Source organism: Petaurus breviceps, unplaced genomic scaffold (genome assembly GCF_028583685.1).
Source record: "Petaurus breviceps papuanus isolate PSGF00001 unplaced genomic scaffold, PetGlider_PUasm1.0 551, whole genome shotgun sequence".
Classification (NCBI taxonomy): domain Eukaryota; kingdom Metazoa; phylum Chordata; class Mammalia; order Diprotodontia; family Petauridae; genus Petaurus; species Petaurus breviceps.
In genome coordinates, this window is record NW_027186372.1 from 30,115,910 (window position 1) to 30,124,710 (window position 8,801).

The 8,801-nt window shown below is 39.5% G+C and overlaps 1 protein-coding gene across 3 annotated transcripts in view; it reads left to right on the forward strand.

Moving 5' to 3' along the window:
- The first annotated feature begins 2,118 nt into the window (after positions 1-2,118).
- The window catches only part of FAM114A2 (family with sequence similarity 114 member A2), a 64,559-nt gene continuing 57,876 nt past the window's right edge, over positions 2,119-8,801 (forward strand). For all 3 annotated transcript variants that reach the window (XM_069102549.1, XM_069102551.1, XM_069102550.1), the window contains exon 1: positions 2,119-2,122. The gene's annotated coding sequence lies outside the window, so the exon portion shown is untranslated. The remainder of the gene's footprint in view (positions 2,123-8,801) is intronic.

The window sequence follows — 8,801 nt, forward strand, 5'->3', positions numbered from 1 at the left end:
TGGTCTCAGAGCTGACCATGTTGTTCCATGGTTCGGGGGCAGGAAGATATTCCTCTCATTGCCCATGGAGCAAATACCTTACCTAAACCTAATTATGAGTTCAAATAAGATTTCAAAATGGCAATGAAGTATAATCAGCAGTCGTGCCAACACTTGTTTGCTCTGACACATCCCATGATTATAGAACAAAAATAGCAATGGCCCAGGAGTTAGAAGTTGTATTCTTGCCCCAACCCTAGCTATAACTGTAGAATATAACTACTCCCCTCAAATAACCCCTTGATTTCTTCATCTCTAAAATAAGAATGACAATAATTGCACTAACTACCTCGAGGTTTCTTTTTTAAGTGAAGATCAAATTAGAATGTTGGAAAAGCACATTAGAAATATGAGCTATCATTAGGAGGTACCCAATATATAATCATTCATTATTGAGTTCCCTGTCATGAGAGGCTTTCAAGTGGAAGATGGACTGACTTATTGGGGAAGTTGTAGAGGGAATTCATGCTTTAGTTACAGGTTGGATGAGGTAACTTTTAATATACTTTTGTTTTTTTAAATTTTTTTTCTAATATACTTTTGAATGTGAAGAAAGAATGATATTAAGTGGATAGTGGACCAGACTTAGAATTAGGAGAGGCTTGGGTTCAAATCCCAAAACTGACATTAACTGTGATCATGATCAAGTCTCAGTTTTCTCGTCTTTAAAATGACATTGATTATACTTGTAGTCATGAGTTTGCTAGTACATGCTCTAACAGCAAGCACCCCAGCATACCCAGGATGGCTGATAGCACAGGTTTTTCATCTGCTTTTCTAAAGGAAAGCAACTCAAAGGGGGTTAACAATCTTACTTTAATCAAACATATATCATTTATCTAGTTCAGGGGAAAAAAATCAGCATCCGGAATTTCAGAGAACACAAACAGAAGTTATAAGCAAATAAAAAATACAGAGAAAATAACACAATTCAACAAACCAACAGACAGGGCTTCTAGCTATCTGACCATTACATCCAGACAATGTTAGTTACCAGAGAGAGAAGCACCAACATCTGGCTTTTCAAAAAAGTGGGGGGGGGGGGGCTCAACAACTGCTCAGAGTCTCATCTGGCCAAATCACACAACTCTTCCCATAAGTGAATCCCAAAGCAAAACCTCACCTCAGAGGTGTATATATATATATATACATACATACATGCCTTCTCCCGGGTCAGAGAACATCACAGTCTTCGTGAGACACTGCCTAATTACAAAGTAACAAAGCGTGGGCCTTCCTAAAAAACAAGCCTCCCCTAAGCAGCTTCTCCTGTGGGCTCTGCTCCACTCTTCAGCAAACTCCTCCCACCACAGTCTCCGTGTGACCACATTCAGCCGACTAGGGGGCAGAGCATATTTTCAAATCAGGCAAGGTCCTCTAATCCACTTAGACTTATTAAGGGGCAGGGAAGATCTTCAAATTCCCTTTCCATTACAGATGTTTAACAGCTAGCTCTCTGAAAACACATGATACACTATTGAGATACATGTGCATTTCTTTTTAACATTTTCTCTATCACTTTTATTAAGTCCAGACAATCAACAAAACAGTACATCAGGCCATCGTTTGTAGAGATATACGACATGTAAATGCTCACATTGAGAATTTAACAATGGATGTTCTTGAGATAGATGACTGCAGCACACCCCTGCCTATGGTACTCACAACTTAAGTTTCTTCTGGGGACTTAAGTGAGATAATGTACATGAAGTGCTTTAGTGTTGTTTAGTAGTGTTCAGCTCTTCCTGACTCCATGGACTATAGTACACCAGTGCTGTCCATAGGATTTTCTTGGCAAAGATGGGGAATGGTTTGCCACTTTCTTCTCCAGTGGATTGAGGCAAACAAAAGTTCAGTGACTTGCCCATGGTCATAGAGCCATTAAGTGTCTGACGCTAGATTTGAACTCAGGTCTCCCTGATTCCAGGCCCAGTGCTCTATCCACTGAGCCACCTAGCTGCCTCTGCATAAAGTGCTTTATTAATCTTAAATCATTATATAAATATCAGCTATTATTATTATTTTCCCTAAACTAATCTTGCCAACATCACAATGTGGTGGATATCCATGGATGTACATGGGGGAAAGGCAATGAACTTGGCTGGAATAGTGCAGAGAACCCAGTTTAGGACTTTTCAAAGTGGGATAGTATAAAGATCCAAACATAAGCCACATCAGAATAGGTTTGATTGATCACTAGCAATGTCTAAATTTGGCATAAAATGTAACTGCTTACTTCACAGGAAGACCCTCTCTTGAGGAAAGGCTTATCTCTTCTTTGCATGTCAGTGTCTTGATCTGGAAAATGAAGGAACTGTAGAATCAAATTTCTAAGGTCCTCTATGATCTAAGGTCCCATTTGGTTCTTACATCCTCTATTTTAAAGTCACTTCAGGCCCAGATATTCTGTTGATCTAAGGTCCCTTCTGCTTTTGAGGGTATAAAAATTCTCCCAAATCACTTCTGCTAGGGACCAAGTATTTCCCAGAGGGAGGATCTTTTAATAAAAAAATCTGATTCACCAGCGTCTAGGACACTTTAATCCTTCCATTTGTTGATACAAAGCCAAAATGAAGACAAAACAAAGGGCTGCCAACTGTTAAGATGACTAAGCCACGTGTAACAGTTTGGATCCTCCAAGCAGATGGATAAGACATATGTATATTTACATATATATTTCTAATCAATTGAGTCCCAGTGAAAACATTAAAACTCAAGAGCATGATGGGAAGCTGCTACATTATGAAGGTTTAGCACAATCCTTTTTTAGCTTTATACTTCTATATTTTGTTTCATCAGGATCTGTGATGTCATCAGTATGGATTTTCTCTAACAGTACAAATCAAAAATTATCTACAACCTCTTGTCCCAAGAGACTTTTGTCAGATCCTATAAATCCTCCATAGGGGGTGCACCCAACATGTTTCTTCTGGATTTCCTTCCATTGTGTGGGTTATCAATGAAGCAATGAGTCATCCATTAATTATCTCTTGCTCTTATTTTAAGATTGGCTTACTTCCTTTTTTTGTTAATATGTTTCCTTGATAATGTCTTTTAGGCTGGTCCTCCCACCCAATTCTTTGTTGGCAACATACTTCAGCCTACTCGTTGCCGACTAATTCTTCAGAGACTATGATATTCCATGCCTGTCAACACACTTGAAAGCATCATTGCAATAATACTGGTGTTAAAATTATGGGTCTCAACATTTGAGAAATACCTGGACAAATGGTAGTATATGCATGTAAGGGATTCTTATTGCAACACAAGGAATGATAAATATATCAGAGAAACATGGTTAGTTTTGTACCAGGGGTTAGGAAGTGAACAGAGCTGCACTGGAAGAACAATACATTAAATGACTAAAAACCACAACAAATGTAAATAATTTACGGCACTTTGGTTGTTGCTCAGTGGTTAGAGCTCCAGGACTAGAATAAAGAATACTTGAGTTCAAATGTGGCTTCAGATACTTTCTACTGTGTGACCTTGGTCAAGTTACTTTACTTCTATGCTTCTGTTTGCCTCAATTTCCTTACTTGTAAAATGGAGATAATAATAGTACTGCCATAGTTGTGAAGATCAAAATGAGATCTCTAAAATGCCCCATAGTTGCAAAGATCAAAATGAGATTTCTAAAGTGCCTAGACAAATAGTAGGTGCTTGTCTCCTTCTACCTCTGTAGCCTTTTACAGATTTTGACAAAACAAGTTTTTACAAAGGCAATTTCTAGGCTCTGAGAGAACTAAAGAGATTAGGAAAAGTGGTTAATTGTAGGAACTGAGCGAACCAAGTTTACTCCATCTAGTGACTCAATTCTGGAGCTAGCTCAATTCCCTTTCTATTCAATTATGGGTCTAGGTCAATTTATGTCCAATAAGAAAACTTTATTTAATTGTGGGAATTGGGAGAAAGCTTTATGCACTGTTTGAATGGGAAGCCGAACCATGTCTACCTGCTGCTTAGAGACCCTTCAGTAAGGACCTAATTTACACTGACCAGAAATTTGGTCAGTCCAAAGATTGATGCAAGGGGATTCCTCACAATTATGTATCTCAAGCAATCCATAAATCTTATCTAAAAACTGACCCTATACTGGTTAGTTATTATTTCCATGTTCTTTTGATTGAATACAGATTCTTGGGGGAGTGGGACACCTCTTTTTCTGATTTCAGAGAATTGCACCTGCCTGCTCTCCCCCTTCCAATTTGGAAAGTCCCTAATCTTTCCTCTAATTAGAAATCAGATTACCTAATATCGTACTGTTTCCCTTTAATTAATTGGTCTTATTTGATTGTTTTTAATCTATAAAAACCTTTCACTTTTTGTATTTGGGGTCCAGTGTTAAAGCTCAAGAAGGCTTCTGGTCCTGATTTGTTGGGCAATTTGCATGCATTACTTAAGGAATCTGTATGCTTTGAAGCTCAAACTTTTGTTTCCTCAGTCATTTCATCTTTCACCTGCCAAGGCTCTTTTGGTGTCTTCATTATAGTGACTGATTTCAATTGGCTAAACTTCTTTAGGAAATGACAGTCTGTATCATGTTCTTGATTCACTTCCCATTTTTCTGTTAATAGTTCATTTAAATAGGTTGATTTGAGTTGTTTTAATTATTTGGCATATCGACTCAATTTTATTCATTTTGTCACTGATTTTGATCTTTGCTCTGAAAAGTCAGTGATATGATAACAATGTCACAATTTAGTCCTGCCTTACCCATCCATTGTGCGCTTCATTTTAGACAGATCTCTACCTCTAGGGGCCCTTACATTTTCTGACACTGTTGAAGGTCTGGTACCTTCCTGGCCATCATTTTTAGTACTGGTTGCCCCTTTACTTATTCATCCTTCCCCCCACCCTCTTTTCCCATGCCAGAGGTGGGTATCAGAATATTCTTTGCTCCCCATTGCCACTTCCAGATCCTCCATCTGCCACCATCACTTTATAGTCTCCTCTCCTTTGAAGTTGACACTAGTCAGATACATCACGGATGGTAAGTACTGGCACCCAGATCGTTCACCTTCCTTTTGAAAAGAATTCAGTACCTTACTTGGTTTTCCTCTCTACCCCAACCTCTGTCCCCATACCTGGAGATTTTGAGATACATGTTGATATTTCCTCAAATACCCTGGCCTCCTAATTCCTTAATTTCCTCAGATCCTATGGCCTTTCCCTTCATTCTGTTTTAGTCACACTCTTAATCTTCCCATCATCCAAAACTGTTCTATTTCCAAGATCAAGAATTTTGAAATTTCTCACTCTTCCTAAACCCATTTTTTTTTTTTTTGGTGTGTGGGGGTGTTATTCTTATCATGACCTCTAGGCTCTCTTATCCTCAGTACACTTCCAGTCATCACCTCTGCGCTGGCTTTATTTTATGACTTTTCCAATCTTGACTCTATAATTAATCAGTCCAGATTTACCCTGTTCTCTATTCTTAAATATTCATGGGTTGAATGTTGCCCTTGATACCTTCCAACATTGCCAGAAGCGGATAAAAATGTAATTGGTAAATATTTGATAAAATAAGTAAAAATACTAAGTCACTCTGCAGCCTGTGGGGATCCTTCAGGTATGGTTTACTGACCCCATTTCTATTTGACACCACTGGCCTTCAAAACTTCGGCTACTTTCATGAATCCTGAGCCCTATTTTCTATATATATTTTTCCACCATAAAAGTAGAGGTGGTACAGTGGATAAAGTACTGGGTCTGGATTCAGGAGGACCTGAGTTCAAATCCAGGAACGTATGAGCTGTGTGACCCTGCAGAAGTCACTTCACTTGCTTGCCTCATCTATAAAATGCAGATAATAGCACCTACCTCAGTGTTGTCCCAAATGAGGTATTTCTAAATTGCTTAGCCTCGTATATGACACAAAGTCGGTGCTATATCAATGCTGATTCTCTTATTCTCCCCTATGACATGACTCTTGAATTGATAGCAACAAATATTAAAGTACAGGTTGATTTCTTTTGGAGGGTCTGACTGAGTTTTGAACGACTTTTGTGGCCTCTTTATCCTCTGCAAAAGGTGGTGGTGTTTAAGTTACAATTATTTTACAGTAAGGTTGAGGTTGCCAGGAGAAATGTATTGAAAATTAGATTTGGAGTCAAGTACACCTGGGTTCAAATCTGACATTTACTAGCTGTGTGGCCCTAGGCAAGTCACAACTTTTTGACTCAAAACTCTTTTCCCTCATTCAGAAAATGGGAACAATGTGTCTTAAATCACTGTATAAATGCCAGCTATACATTGACTAGAGAATCTCTATTGCTTCTTCATTTCTAAATCTAAGAAACGATGATTTTCATGTTTTTGAAACAAATGTTCATTCAGATTACTGCATCATATGACAGTGTCTTATGAAATGACATTTCTCATTTCTTTGGGCTGCATAATAAACCAACCTTGCTAATTCCTTTATTTGCTTCTCCCAGAATAACTTAGGAGTCTGAGCTACAGCTTTTTCATCTTCTGATTTTATTTATGGTAAGAATGTCTAAATTGATAAGATTGAATCCCCAGGAGGATTTCTACTCACTGGAACAAAAAGCTTCCATGTAGAGTCCCAACAGTTAAGTCAATATTTATAAATGGTCTAATGCAAGGCTTTTTTTTTTTTTAAGCACCCTCTGCCTCTTTTTTCTGCTACAATCACTACAGAAGCAGAGGGAGTTGTTGAGGTCAAAGCACACTTTTGGGCTGTCCCAGCTAAAGAATTCATTACCTACCAGCCAGATCACTGGTATCAAGTCTCCTAGTTTTCAGAAAGTGATTTCCAGGACCAAGCTCAAAGCTTTTACAAAAAAAAAAAATAGCTTTTTCTGTGAAAGAAACTGCTAGAGTTTGCACTCGACTGGTATATAGTCTATATCACAATTGAACAGTAGAGGACTTTGTGTGTGCACTTAAAAAAAAAGTTTTGTCCAACTTGATAATTCTGTAAATATATAATAGTCAACACTTGTATGTTTTATGGTCCTAAACTCATATTCATAGTTTCCACTTTATAGGTCAGTGGGCTATCATTACCTCAAGGGGTAGGACAGGAATTGTAGGGCAGAGGGCAGGAAAATGAGTTGAACACCTCCCTCCCCCCCACCACACACACAGTAGGGCTTATCAAACAACTATATTACCCCTTCACTATCATGATAATCTCCCCATACTCTCTAAGCCATTCCCTCCCCACAACAGTTGTCCTTCCAGTGGCTTACAAATTAGTTCTAAACCTTTCCTTTTTTTTTTAACCACTTTGTCAATCTGGGGGAGGAACCTGAGCACCTGTAGGAGTTGTGCAAGTTCCACTGAGAAAATGCCCTCCTCTGTTCCTGTATCCCACCCCCATCCCCATCACCTTGTGGCTCCAGCAGGCTTCGTTCTAGGTGGTCTCTGAACTGTAGGAAAGTAGCTGGTAAGAATGGATCTCTGGGGGTGGCCAGGTGGCTCAGCGAGTAAGAGCACCGGCCCTAGTGTCGGGATGATCTGGGGATCGAATCTGGGCTCAGACACTTAGCACCCACCCAGAAATAACTGGCTGTGTAACCTTGAGCAAGTTACTTAACCACGATTGCTTTAAAAAAAAAAAAAGAATGGATCTCTGCTCTGCCCACTCCCCCTCCCTGGTCCTATTTTATTTTTGATGTGATAGAGCCACACAAATAGACATAGGTATGTTGCAATGTGCATAGCAGATCTCATTATCTTCTTTTCCCTTAGGCTACTGAAGCTGATGAACCGATTCATGTAAAAAGAAACAAAAGACTGATTACAAACTCAATGGAACAGTATGATGTGGCAACTAAAAAAATTTTGGCCGTACCTGTGATTTCATTGGTGTAAGGAACTCCTTCAAGGATGCAGATCTCTAACCTGTTAGTAACTTAAAATCTTAGCTGCCTGGGGGAACTGAGAGTTTAAGGGACTTGCCTATGGCCATGTGTGGGGAAAGGACTGTAATGTTAATGAATAGGAAGATCTCCCCCGCCCATTAATGGACCTATGTGACTTGCTCTGAGCTCTGGCCCAGCTCACAGCAGTGATATTGCCTCAGTCACATGGAGCCCACTGTGAGAGACGCTTGCCCAAGAGAATAACTGAAATTGAGGAGAGACAGAGCTGAGAGCAGAGGGAGGAACTTGCCTAAGGGAACTTGTTGGTGGGGAGGCCTGACAGAATGCTTGAGACATCAGTGCTCCCTGGATTGGTGAGGAGTAACCTGCTAAATCTAACTTCCTGGTATCCTAATAGTATATCCTAATAATATTCCAAATATTTTGGTTTTGCCCTTGAGGAAGAGAGTTTATTATATTTTGCGTATCTACCCTAGAAATATGTCAAGGCCAGCTCACTGCCCATCCTGCTACACTGTCAATGTGATCTTCAACTGCATTAACTTAAGCTTAGGGATTCAGACTTGAGGTAGTGTTGACGCACTCAGATAAGGTTGGTTCAATGCAGGAGCACTGATCGGGACAGTGTGCAGACTTGAAACTAGTCATTCAACTATTTATGAAAGTAAGTGGAGGATGTCTGGCTTGGAGAAGAGAAGATGTGAGAAGATGAGAGTGAGAGAAAGACATAGAGACAAAGAGAGACAGAGACAGGCATAGAGGCAGAGAAAGCATTTAAGTAACTACTATGTGCCAGGAACTGTGCTAAGCATGTATGAACAACTCACTTAATCTCACAATAACTCTGCGACATACGAGGCAGAGGTTAACTGGCTTGCTGAGAGTCACATAGTTTGGATTTGAATT